The sequence below is a fragment of the Somniosus microcephalus genome, unplaced genomic scaffold (assembly GCF_052327205.1).
Source record: "Somniosus microcephalus isolate GS21.2 unplaced genomic scaffold, FLI_Smic_1.0 unresolved_chr5, whole genome shotgun sequence".
NCBI lineage: Eukaryota > Metazoa > Chordata > Chondrichthyes > Squaliformes > Somniosidae > Somniosus > Somniosus microcephalus.
The window spans coordinates 4105511-4119756 of record NW_028225183.1 but is presented as its reverse complement, the minus strand read 5'-3'; the positions used below and the strand labels follow the sequence as shown (position 1 = coordinate 4119756).

General features: G+C 42.2%; 1 long non-coding RNA gene across 1 annotated transcript; it reads left to right on the top strand.

The window, feature by feature from the left end:
- The first annotated feature begins 287 nt into the window (after window positions 1-287).
- Window positions 288-3917, top strand: LOC147087412 (uncharacterized). The gene is made up of 3 exons (XR_015075435.1): window positions 288-612; window positions 2384-2424; window positions 3481-3917. It is a non-coding gene; the product is annotated as an uncharacterized LOC147087412 (long non-coding RNA).
- Window positions 3918-14246: the final 10329 nt, after the last annotated feature.

Here is a 14246-nt window from a genome sequence, read left to right as displayed (position 1 = left end):
ACTCAACCATATTCAAACACTAATCCAGGCAGTTTTCACTTACTTCAGTAATTTTGTTTGCATCTGCACGACATCCCTTTAAATGTGTTTTTGTTCATTATCTCATTAAACTATAGCCTTTCTCATCTGGGGATCCCATATTAACGACAGCTCAATGAGAGATGAAATCCCTCTTTGTGCTCACTGAATCGATATCGCGAATCGGTTTGTGATGATTTCATCAAATTCTTATTTTTAGCCCAATGGAAATTCTGCTCGCCAAAGAGATTGTCCAACGGGAGGAAATATTCACAAACTATGTAATGGTGCCGCTCCACATGGTGAGAGCAGGAGATAGGTCCTCATTAATCACCCTAGACGTCAAACTAATCATTAGTTCCAGGGTAACAAGGAATAACCTGGCCTGGGAACAGTTGGATAAACACATGTTCCAGGACGTGGGCAGAGAGATACTTCTACATATAACATGGGATCCATGTCTGAAATCCAATCAATACCTGTATCAAGAATTTAATGATCTGTGCCATCGAAAATAAAATGATTAATTGACGATATATGTTGTTTTAAGGAACACAGCGCCTCCTGGTGACCAAAGCAGTGAGACCCTAACATGTAAGTTCAGTTTTGTATTCCTACATCCAAAATTCTCCTTTGCATTTAGCTTTTCTTGCAGTTAACGAAAAGGAATGAACACAATATTATTGTTACATTTCTAGTAACCGTTTGTAGACATTTTATTGTATTAGCAAACCAACTGTGAATCACATAAACTGTCAATCATTCTGAATCATTCAGTGAATCTGACCAAGAATCAAAATAAACTCTGAATATATATTTTCATCATTCAATGAAAGTGATTTTTCAGACAGGGAATGATGAGGGAGTGTAGTCAACAGATGCAGAGAGGATAGTCGGAAAGAGGTCGCTGGACCCGGCACATAGATGTAAAACAAACCCCTTTTTTATTCCGACCCACTGTGCTAATTTGTTTCTAATAGGAAATCTGATAATGCATTGTTTTAAACATTTATATATTTACAGTACAGTAGTGTAATAGGTGGCAATTGCTGAAGCAAGTGGAGTCGGTAAAAGCATCACAGGTTTTTGCAAACATGCTGAGAAGCTGCACCACGCCACCACTGGTGGATAGATGTAATTACAGTACGCCAAATTTCTGTCGCAGATTTTGATTCTACAAGTGAATCAAGCAGAGGAGTTTATCATGAGCAATGTGAAGCAACTAATTACAATCGGAAGTGCGATTTATAAAGAGCACAAAAGATTTGTATGGTATTGCTCATCGAATTCGCAGTGCAATAGGCATGTGGAGTCCGGGCTAAGTAGAGTCTTCAAGTGCAGCATTGCAGGGTCATCTTCTTAGGGTGTCAGTCGGAACCGAGGATGACTTGCTTCCACACTAAAAATTAGTTCTCAGGTGACTACACGCTCTGCCAAAGGTGGGGCAGACGGTAGTTGAAGGGGTGGGTTGGTGGGCTGCATGGGTTGACGTGCGCTCCTTCCACTTTTTGCTCTTGTAGGGTAGTGGATTACTGGACCGGGGTAGACAGATGTAATTACATTCCAATGTTGGCCGTCTTTCCCTTTCGTACAATACTTCACGTTTTATTGTTATTTAATGTTAAATAGCAAAACCCTTTCAAAGATGTGAAGCTAACACATTGGGTTAGGAGGAGCATCGAACTTCTTCTCCAGTAACGTTTAATGCGTTGTAGTGCCACCCGTGGTTAGATGGTGTAACAACAGTGTGAGACATTTACATATAAAGTTTCCAGAATAAAGGATCACATAGGTTATTATAATGAGCAAAGATTGAACAAAAAGGTTGACAACATTTTTACAACAGCAAGTAAGATTTTGTAGAGAGGTAGCAACATGCCTGTATGATGTAAATATTTCGGAATCAAGTGTTTCCTTATTCAAATAGCTAAAGTTATTATCATGGATAAAAATGCATTAATATTCAACAATCGAGAGTTTAGCACTCATTGAGATCACAGGACAACTCTAGATTAGGCAAGCTATCGCTGCATCAGCGATAATCCGAGAAACATCAAGTCATACAGTGAAAATCTACTGCCCATGTCGAGAGAAACCTCAGCCAACCCATCCACTTCCTGGAGAAACCGAGGAATTGAGAAGGGAAGCTCAGCATAGGAGGTGCATTCACTTCCTAGTGGATAGTCAAATACCCATTGGTAGTTGTCAATGGCCAGCTAGTTCCCACTATTGAGTGTGGAGATGGTGTCCCATCCATATGATGATAAACAAAACCTCCATAGGAATAAAACTCTTTAATAAAAGAGGGAAATGCTCTAAGTATTTAAACATCAATCCATTTGCTATTGTGTTTTGTTTTGTTTAGATGCTGTTCTTAACCTGCAAACATTGCCGAGAGTAAACGCTGTAAGTTAAAAATGCACTGGGATTTTATTTTTCCATTGATGTGGACTTTTATCTCGCTCATTCCATCTCCTGGAACGATGTGTCCAAATATTTGTTGCCTTCTCCAACAGAGTTCTTCTTCTTTTGAAATATCACAATTGCCTTGTCCAGTAATTAATATACATGAGGACAAAAATGTTTTTGATCACACTTCAATATGTCTTTAAACGGCGACAGAATGATGTCCAATGCAGAATAATGAACGGATCTCTATTTTTCTAAGCAGATTGAACAAATGTATTTGCAATAGAACAATAATATTTGAGGGGTGAGGTGTAGATTTGGGCCCGCTATAGGAACTGAAGGGAAATTACAGAGTTCAATTACCACGAATGCAGCTGCAAACACACTCCTGTACAAGCGAATCTAGGCAGTGTACAGCATTTACAGTTTAACAATTGGTTAATGTCTGGAATATGCAGAGCATTTTGACATAAACAAGACCATATTCTATTTCACCCACTGAACCAACATGCGGTTTCCACCTCTTACACACAACATCCTAGTATCCCACCTGGAAAGTTAAGTTGTCCCTTCATTTTCCGATGCTGTCAGAGATAGGCGCTGGAACTTTTGGCTTAGAGTGGGCCTAAAACAGTGATCTGGATTCAGCCGCCCATTTTACACCTTACTGATGTCCCTTTCCATCGATGTCAAAGTGATCGGTGGCCGAACCCTTATCGTCCCTTCAGCACCTCTGATCAAGTAGAAAATTCCTCCCGCTCTCTGTTTCCATCATGTCCTGTTGCCCTGCTGCTGCTCGAGAGTCCCTTCTTGTTTTAAACAAACAGCATTACCTGAGGTGAAAACTTCATCTGCAAATGTAACCGTTAGCAGACAGTTAATACCCTTTAGAGCAGTGCAATATTCCCCGTTTAATACTGCTCACTCCAACAACGCTGCTTTTGACATTTTTCGGCTTCTGCCTTGGAGCATCAGCTGATAGAATTTCGCTGAACTGTTACCAGAGTGTAGTTGTTCGATTGCATTTCTGACCATTTGCACCATTCCTTTCAGAGTCAGCGAGACACCGTCCAAAACCTCGGTGAGGACTCCGTCCTCTATGCAGCAGTGAAGCTCTAGAAGACCAGGCACATCCATCTCAACAGTACCGGACAATGCCATGGTCATCAGCATTTCACCCATTAAAATATTATTCAGCGAGACTTTGTGTTTGCAAGAAGCCATCTATAGAAATGTAATCTGTGAGAAATGTCTGACCCCACTCCAGGTATTTAGTTTACTTTGTGCGTAATTTAAACAAACATTTTAGAACATGGTAACCAGGAGCCGGCCATTCAGCCCCTCGAGCCTTCTCTATGGAATGAGATCATGGTTGGTCTGAACGTCAACTCGGTTTACCCGGTTTGTGCCAATCATTTGATACGCTGACCTAACAAAACTTTTCAATCCCTCTCTCGAAATCTCCTATTGTCCCCCAGCACAGAGCCTTTCTGCGGTTAAACTTCTAAATTTCCACAAAACTTCGCGTGAAGATGTGCTTCCTGAATTTGCTTCTGAGCGGCCTACCTCTAATTTTATAATTACCTTGTTATAGATTTCATTACCAGAAGAAATAGATTACCTATAGCCAACCTATCAGATAGTGTAAACATTTTAAGAACCTTGATTAATTTACACAATAATCTCCTGTACTCAAGGGAAAACAATCCAAGTCAATGCAACCTATCCTCAGAATGCAACTCTCTAAGCCCCGGTAACATTCTGGTGAATCTGCGCTGCACCCCTTCCAAGGCCAATAGATCCTTCCTGAAGAGCGATGCCCAGAAATGACCGCAGTATTCCAGACCGGGTCTGACCAAGGATTTGTACAACTCAAGTTTAAATTCCATCCTTTTTGCCATGTTCCTTGAGATAATTGTGACTGAATCGCTGTTTCTGTGTAGCCGGGCACAAAATGCAAACTTGGCCCCCAGTCCATGAATTTGAATAATCGATTAACCACCGGATTGGGGGCTATCAATTTCGCCAATACTCTCGGCACCACCTTGCAGCAGGAGGGTGGAAGCGGTGTTTTAGTAAAGTAAAACTTCTTACTAAGCTTGCACATTACAGAACGGACCTCACTTTGGGGAAATTAGAATAGATCAGGAAACTTCATGAACATCTTTGCCCTCTCCGCTACTGCTGGAGTTTCCTCCAGGAAGTCAATTCTGCTCTAAATAATTTGGTGTAAAATATGTTTTTGCTTTTACTGCCTGGGTGCTAAGTTTCACCATAGCAGAGCGCCGAATGTTAAATCTGGCGCAGAGTATCGCGCGCACCTTGAGGAATGGGATTGACTTTCCTTTCACTGATAAAAACGGGGTTTATTATGTTAAAACTGTGCGATTCCCCTCTGCCCTGCCAGAGTTTCCTCTCTGCGCTCTGCCCGGGTGATGCTTTGTTGCAGGAAATAATTATAACTGTTAATGGCATGGAAGATGATTTAATAGCTTTATAATAGCATATGCATTTGAGCGTACAGCAATGTCATGCGTTCAATATCTGAATAAAGGCATTACAATTTCGCAGAAGTCTAATTACACAGTAGTGGTGTTTGTTTATTTACTACAAGGTCCCATGAGGTTTGAAAGTCCAATAAAAACAATTTGCATTTATATCCTTTCCTTAAACGGTCCAAGGTGTTTCACAGGAAGGTAATCAGAAAAAAATTGAGATCGAGGTATCTGAGAAGATATATATTCCTTGGCTCACCTAGAGTGCAAAAATCAATCTGTCTCAGCCTTGAATATGCTCAACGAATCAGCATCCACAGCCCTCTGGGGTAGAGAAGTCCAATGATTCATAACCCTCTGAATGAAGTTATTCCTCCTGATCTCAGGAATGAATCTATTGAACCTTCGTTGCACCACTCCTAAGGCATGTATATCCTTGCTCCGATAAGGAGATAAAAATGGCTGAGACGTTAAACCGAGTCCCCGCTTACTTTCTCAAGTAGACATAAAGTATCCAATGGCACTATTCGATAATGCGCAGGGGCGTTCTCCCCTGTGTTCTGGACAATGTTTGTCTCTCAATCAACATCACCAAAACAAATCATCTCCACCTCATAACAATAGAAAATGCTGGAAAAACTCAGCAGTTCAGGCAGCATCCGTGGAGAGAAATTTGAGTTGACGTTTCGGGTCGGAACCATTTTTCAAAATTGGAAAGAAAATAAAATCGATCGAAGGCAGCACTGCGATCGACAAAAGAAGTAAAAGAGACAATAAAAGGTATTCGAAAGCAAACGAGATGGTTATAGGCCGGTGGAGACAAAAGACAGCTGAGATTAGGTGTGAAGTGAGCTAGCAGGCAAGAGACAGCTGCCAGGTGAGAGGGAGAAACAGAAGGAAATGCGGGTGGGAAGGAAGACCCAAAACAAACGGGTGAAAAAAATTTTAAGTAAAAAAGTAATAGGGGACGAGGTTATGATCTGAAATTGTTGAACTCGATATTGAGTCCGGAAGGCTGCAAAGTGCCTAATCGGAAGATGATGTACTGTTCCTCGCATTGCACTTCGTGGGACATTGCTGTGCACAAATTGGATGCCGCATTTCTGACATTGCAACAATGATTGCTCCTCAAACGTACTTCATTTGCTCTACAGTGTTTCCTGAGTTCGTGAAATGGAAGACTTTATTTTTTCTTTCGACTTTAACAGGGTGGAAATACCTTGCCCTTACTAAAGCCCCCACAAAACATACTTTCCGCCCTCTTTCACGTCCACACATCTCCACTAACGGGCGGGTAAACCTATATCACTCATGATACACTAGCTCCCAAAGATAAAATTACAAACGTTGTGTGGACCAGCGGTCAGCGCTTTGTAAAAGTGAGAACTGAAGATTGGGCTGAAATCTGAACTGTGATTCAGAAAGTGGGAGGACCAATCATCGGCAGCCAATGAGGAACAAGAGGGGCTGCTCGCTCACCGTGGACACCATCACATATTCAGGCACTACCCATTGAACTGAGCTGTTTCTGGGAGCCTGAGATTAACTCCTGCTCCGATATAATTAAATGTTTGGAGGTGATGAGTCTGTGGGAGAGGCGCTCAAAGAAGCAAACAGCAGCCCTTGGACAGCAGCGCTCCTCTCTCTGTCCAAGGTTTGCGTGCTTAGCTGTCAGTGTGGATGTAGCTCAGTGGTAGAGCGCATGCTTTGAATGTATCAAGGTCACGTGTTATAATTTTTAGTCTCTCCAAGCACATTATGACTGTAATTATGAAAATATAATCTCTATTTTCTCTGACAGAGAGCCAGCTGCCCAGCGATACTGATGGCTCACAGCTTTTAAATACTTTTCTGTTCTCAAGGTTTCTGCTCCTCTTTGAATATTTCAAAAACAGGTCTGTGGCAAAGATGCAATGACCAAGGTTTAGTTTCCAAGCTGACATCCGATCTTTGAATCAGCAAGTGAGATGGAAGAACCACAGGGCGTCAAACAGGAACTGGAGCTGTGGCTGCTCGCTCAGCATTGTGACGTCACACAATCTGGCCAGTCTGTGACTGTGGGTGAAGAGCAGCTTCGGCCCACTGAATGTTTCTGGAGCCTCAGCTGTTGTAACCTGCTGCCCTGATAAAGCAACATTCAGCAACTGTGGTTAAAGAAAATGCTTGGAGATGCAACTTAGGCTCGCATACCACTGAGCTACATGTCCGGGGCACCAAGCTAATGACATCAAGGATAGAAGGACTGAGTTCCTTACTTTCTCAATGCCAACATTCATTTGCTGGACTTAAAATAAGCTCCTTTTTTGCTCCAAGTATGTACTGAATATGTGCATCTAATACAACTGTGGGTGAAGAGAAGAAACCAGGGCTCAGCACAGAAGTGTGAAAGGGGCATTGAGCAGGAAGACATGGGGACTCCTTGGGCTCCTCCCTCAGGGAAAAAGGAGACTAAGAGGAGACCTCAGAGAGGCCTTTATCATTATGAAGAGATAACAACATATAATCATAGAATCTTACATCACAACAGGGGCATTTGGCTCCGTTGTGAGAGTGCCGTCTCTTTGAAAGAACAATCCAATTTAATCCCACAGCCCACTATTTGTCCCATAACTATCCTTCTAAGAACATATAAGAAATAGGAGCAGGAGTAGGACATTTGGACCCTCGAGCCTGCTCCTCCATTGAATAAGGTCATGGTTCATCTTCTACCCCAAATCCACTTTCCTGCACTATCCCAATTCCATCAATTCCTTTAATATCCAAAATTCTATCGATCTCTGTCTTGAATTTACTCAAGGATTGAGCATCCACAGTCCCCTGGGGTGATTAATTGCAAAGATACACCACCGTCTGAGTGAAGAAATTTCTCCTCTTCCCAGTCTTAAATGGCCATCCCCTTATTCTCAAACTGTGACCGCTGGTTCTATACACTATTGCCAAATGAAACATTCTCGCTGCATCTAGCCTGTCGAGCCCTGTAAGAATTGTATATGTTTCGAGAGAATATAGGCCTAATCTACTCAAGATATATTAATAGTACAATCCCCCTATCCCAGCAATCAGTCTGGTGAACCTGTGTTTGCACTCCCTCTAAGGCACGTGTATTTTCCCTTAGTTAAGGAGAACAAAAGTTTTCAGTGACAGTCTGAATGCTTATCCTCACATATAGCATGTACATTGCACTTGTTGACTAGGATCAGTTTCTGAGGATCCTCGTTCTCTATCTCACATCAGTTCCCTTTAGTCAGTCCACTATCAATCAGACTAATCCCGTTGTAACCCTATAGCTCCCTACGAGGTGTTACCGAGATCTGGAGCAAACTGTTCAGATGCTGCTGCCGACTTCCTTTCGTTAAGTTTCTGCTCATCTCCCCTGTAAACATTAAAAGAAACTGCAGCAAAGCAGCAATTGTGAAGGTTTTGTGACCAGACCAAAATCCGATGTCCGAAACAGAAAGTGAGGTGGAAGAACGACAGGGAGTCAAACAGGAACAAGAGCTGTGACTGCTCGCTCTGCATTGTGAATACACACGATCCCGTCAGCCAGCGGCTGCTGTGAGCTGAGATGTTGAGGAGTCCGGGTTGATGAAGAGCAGCTCCGGACCAATTCAATGCTGCTGGAGCCTCAGATGTTGGAACAACTTGCTGCCCTCATGAAAAGTGGATGTTTAAACTAGTGGATGGGGTGCCGAGCAAGTGCACTGTAATCAAGGGAAAAATTAACGGGCACTTGGGAGTTTAAATTAGTGAAGTAGAGCCACCACGAATTTGTAAAAGGCAGATCGTGTTTGACTAATTCAATTCAAATTTCTGCTAAAATAACAGGGCGGATTGATGAAGGGAATGCAATGGATGTTGTCTACATGGATTTTAGGAAGGCATTTGACAAATTACCACATAGAAGGCTGGGTACCAACATTGCGCCTCATGGAATAGGCAAGTTAGATATGGAATTGGCTTAAGGACAGAAAACATCATGTTGTGGTAAATGGTTGCCTTGCAGACTGGAGAATCGTAGACAGTGGTGTTTCGCAAGTGTCTGTGTTGGGGCCACTGCTTTTTTGAAATGTTTAAATGACCTGCATATTTGTATACAGAGTAGAATTTCTAAAATTGCTGATGACACCAAACTTGGGGGTGGGTGACAAACAGTGGGGATGATACCAATAGACTGCAACAGGACATAGATAGGCTAGCAAAATGGGAAGACAAGTGGCAGATGGAATTTAATACAGAGAAGTATGAGGTGATGCATTTTGGCAGAAATAACAGGGAGGTGCAATATACACTTCATAGCACAGTTTTAAAGAGTGTGCTGGGAGAGAGGGACCTGGGAATTAATGTGCATACGTCCCTGAAGGTGGCAGGACATATTAGGAGTGTGGTTAGCAAAGCATATGGGATATTGGGCTTCATAAATAAAGGTATTGAGTGCAAAAGTACTGAAGTTATGATGAACGTTTATAAAGCACTGGTTATGCCATAACGGGAGTATTGCGTTCAGTTGTGGTCACCACATTTAAAAGAGGAGATTAACACAATAGCAAGGATGGATATTAGCACTAATTATGTGGTACCTGTAGGGTTAGAGCTGACACTTACCAAGGGGCAGAAAAAGATAGTGGGAGTTGTATACAAACACCCAAAAAGTAATACTGAGTTTGGGGCTGACATTAAACGGGAAATTAGAGAAGCGTGCAATAAGGGCACAACATTTATCATGGGTGACTTTAATCTACACTTAGATTGGGCTAACCAAATTAGTAACAATACTGTGGACGAGGAAATAGTAGACTGTATACGGGATGGTTTCCTGGACCAATTTGTCGAGGAAACAACTAGAGATCAGACCATCTTAGACTGGGTATTACGTAATGAGAACGGATTAATTAGCAATGGTGTTGTGTCCGGCCCCCTGGGGAGGAGCGATCATAATATGATAGAATTCTTCATTAAGGTGGAGAGTGAAATAATTGAATCAGAGACTAGAGTCCTGAATTTAAATAAAGGAAACTACGATGTTATGAGGCAGACAAAGGGATTAATTAATAGGGGGAAAATATAATATGAGAGTAAGCTTGCAGGGAACATCAAAACATACTGGAAAAGTCTTTATAGATATGCGAAGGGGAAAAGATTGGTGAAGTCAAGCGTAGGTCCCTTGCACTCAGAATCAGTGGAATTTATACTGGGGAACAAAGAAATGCAAAACAATTAAATACATACTTTGGTTCTGTCTTCACAAAGGAGGACACAAATAACCTTCCAGAGATGTCGGGGAACATAGGTTTGAATGAGAGGGTGGAATTCAATGAAATCAGTATTTTTAGGGAAATTGTGTTCGGGAAATTGACGGCATTTAAGGCCGATAAATCCCCAGGGCTGGATAATCTACATCCTAGGCTACTTACAGAAGTGGCCCTAGAAATAGTAGATGCATTGCTGGTCATCTTCCAAAATTCTATAGACACTGGAATAGTTCCCATAGATTGGATGGCAGCTAAATCAAACCCACTATAAGAAAGGTGGTAGCGAGAAAACGGGGAATTATAGATCAGTAAGCCTGACATCGGTATTGGGGAAAATGCTAGAGTCCATTATAAAAGATGTAATAGCAGAGCACTTGTAAAATAGTGACAGGATCGGACAAAGTCAACATGGGTTTACAAAAGGTTAATCATGCTTGAATAATCTACTGGAATTTTTTGAGGATGTATCTAGTAGAATATATAAGGGAGAACCAGTGGATGTGGTGCATTTGGACTAACAGAAGGCTTTCGATAAGGTCCCGCATAAGAGATCAGCTTGCTAATTTAAAGCACATGGCATTGGGGGGAATGTATTGAATTGAATAGAGAACCGGTTGACAGACAGGAAGCAAAGAGTTGGAATAAACGGGTCTTTTTCCCAGTGGCAGGCAGTGATTAGTCCGGTACCACAGGGATCGGTGCTAGGACCACAGCTGTTCACAATATACATTAATGATCTAGCCGAGGGAACTAGCTGTAATATCTGCACGTTTGCAGACGACACAAAGCTGGGTGGGGGAGTGTGCTTTGAGGAGGATGCAGTGAAACTCCAATATGATATGGACAGGTTGGGTGATTGGGCAGATGCATGGCAGATGCAGTACAATGTGGGTAAATGTGAGGTTGTCAACATTGGTGACAAAAACAGGAAGACAGACTATTATCTGAAAGGCAACAGATTCGGAAAAGGGGAAGTACAAGGAGACCTGGGTGTCCTTGTGCACCAGTCGCTGAAGGTAAGCATGCAGGTGCAGCAGGCGGTTAAGAAGGCAACTGGTATGTTGGCCTTCACAGCGAGAGGATTCGAGTAAAGGAGTAACGATGTCTTGCTGCAGTTGTACAGGGCCTTGGTGAGACCACACCTTGAGTAATGTGTGCAGTTTCCGTCGCCTTATCTGAGGAAGGATGTTCTTGCCATGGAGGGAGTGCAGCAAAGATTGAATGGGCTGAAGACTGGCATCTGTGATGCTGGGGACCTAAGTAGGAGGCCGAGTTGGATCATCCACTCAGCACTTCTGGCTGAAGAGAGTTGCAAATGCTTCAGCCTTGTCTTTTGCACTCACGTGCTGTGCTCCACCATCATTGAGGATGGGGATATTTTTGGAGCCTCCTCCTCCTGTTAACTGTTTAATTGTCCACCACCACTCACGACTGGATGTGGTAAGACTGTGGAGCTTTGACTTGTTCCGAAGGTTGTGAGATCGCTTAGCTCTTTCTATCGCATGTTGCTTCTGTTGTTGGGCATGCAGGTAGTCCAGTGTTGTAGCCTCACCAGGTTGCAACCTCATTTTTCGGTGTGCCTGGTGATTTTCCCGGCATGCTCTCCTGCACTCTTCGTTAAACCAGGGTTGATCTCCCGGCTTGATGGTAATGGTAGAGTGAGGGATATTCCGGGCCATGAGGTTACAGATTGTGGTTGACTACAATTCTGCTGCTGCTGATGGCCAACAGCGCCTCATGGATGCCCAGTTTTGAGTTGCCGGATCTGTTCGAAATCTGTCCCATTTAGCACGGTGGTAGTGCCACACAACACGGTGGAGGGTATCTTCAACATGATGACGGGGCTTCGTCTCCACAAGGAGTGTGCGGTGGTCACTTCCATCAATGTTGTCATGGACAGATGCATCTGCAACAGGTTGATTGGTGAGGACGAGTTCAAGTAGCTTTTTCCCTCTTGTTGGTTCCCTCACCACCTGTCGCAGACCCAGTCTGGCAGCTATATCCGTTAGGATTCGGCCAGCTCAGTCAGTTGAGGTGCTACCGAGCCACTCTTGGTGATGGACTTTGAAGTCCCCCACCCAGAGGATATTTTGTGCCCTTGCCACTCTCAGACCTTCTTCCAATTGGTTTTCAACATGAAGGAGTACTGATTCATCAGCTGAGGGAGGGTGTTAGGTGGTAATTAGCAGGAGGTTTCCTTGCCCATGTTTGAATTGATGCCATGAGACCTCATGGGGTCCTGAGTCAATGTTGCGGTCTCCCAGGGCTACTCCCTCCCGACTGTATACCACTGTGCCACCACCTCTGGTGGGTCTGTCCTGCCAGTGGGACAGGGCATACCCAGCGATGGTGAAGGTGGTGTCTGGGACATTGGTTTTAAGGTAAAATTCGGTAATTATGACTATGTCAGGCTGTTTGCTTGACTAGTCTGTGGGACAGCTCTCCCAATTTTGGCACAAGCCCCCAGATGTTGGTAAGGAGGACTTTGCAGGGTCGACAGGGCTGGGTTTGCCGTTGTTATTGTCGTTTCCGGTGCCGAAGTCGATGCCGGGTGGTCCAACCGGTTTTATTCTTATTCTTTTTTGTAGCAGTTGTTTACAGCTGAGTGGCTTGCTAGGCCATTTCAGAGGGCATTAAGAGTCAACCACATTGCTGTGGGTGTGGAGTCACATGTGGGCCAGACCAGGTAAGGACGGCAGATTTCCTTCCCTAAAGGACATTACTGAACCAGATGGGTTTTTGCAACAATCGACAATGGTATCATGGTCGCCATTACTAAGTCTAACATTTTAATTCCAGAATTAAATTTAAATTCCTCCAGCTGCCGTGGTGGGATTTGAACCCATATGCCTCAAAGCATTTGATCGAGTTTCATGGCTTCCAAATCTAGTGACATAACCACGACGCCACCGATATTTCATCGCAATGCTATATATTTCATTGCAAATTACTACGATATTGTTTAGTGCTATTCCATTCTGATGTCCTATTGCAATGCTAATGACTGTTATATTGAAAAATGATATTCCACTAAAATTTTCTATTGCATTGCAAATGACTGCGATATTATTAATTGGCATTCCATTGCCATGTCCTATTGCACTGCAAATGAATATTATATTGCAAATTGATATTCCATCGCAATGCTCTATTTCATTACAAATTACTACGGTATTGTTAAGTGGTATTCCATTCTAATGTCCTATTGCATTGCTGATGACTTTTATATTGCAAAATGATATCCCATTGCAATGTTCTATTGCACTGCAAATGACTATTATATTGCTAAGTGATATTCCATTAAAATGTGCTGTTGAATTGCAATGCTGATTTTATTGAAAAATCGATATTGCATTGTAATGTTCTCTTGCACTGCAAATGACTATTATGTTGCAAAGTGATATTCCACTGCTATGTTCCATTGCATTACAAATGACTACGATATTTTTAAGTGGTATTCCATTGTAATGTGCTATTTCATTGCTAATGACTGCTATACTTCAAAATGATATTCCATTGCAATGTTCTATTGCATTGCAAATTACTATATTATTCCAAAATGATATTCCATTGCAATGTGCTATTGCATTTTAAGTGACAATTATATTGCTAAGTGATATTCCATTGCAATATGCTACTGCATTGCAAATGACTACGATATATTAAGTTGTATTCCATTGTAATGTCCTATTCCATTGCTAATGACTGTTATATTGCAAAATGATATTCCATTGCAATGTTCTACTGCACTACAAATGACTTTATATTCAAAATTAATATTCCATTGCATTGTGCCATTGCTTTTCAAATGATTATTACATTGCTAAGTGATATTCCATTGCAATATGCTTTTGCATTTCAAATGACATTTAAATTGCAAAGAGATATACCATTGCAATGTTCTATTGCATTTCAAATGACGGTTAAATTGCAAAGCGATATTCCATTGCAGTAATCTATTGCATTGCAAATTACTATGATATTGCAAAGTGATATTCCATTGCTATGTCCTATTGCTTTTCAAATGACAGTTGTATTGCAAAATCTTATTACATTCCAATGTGCTATTGCATTG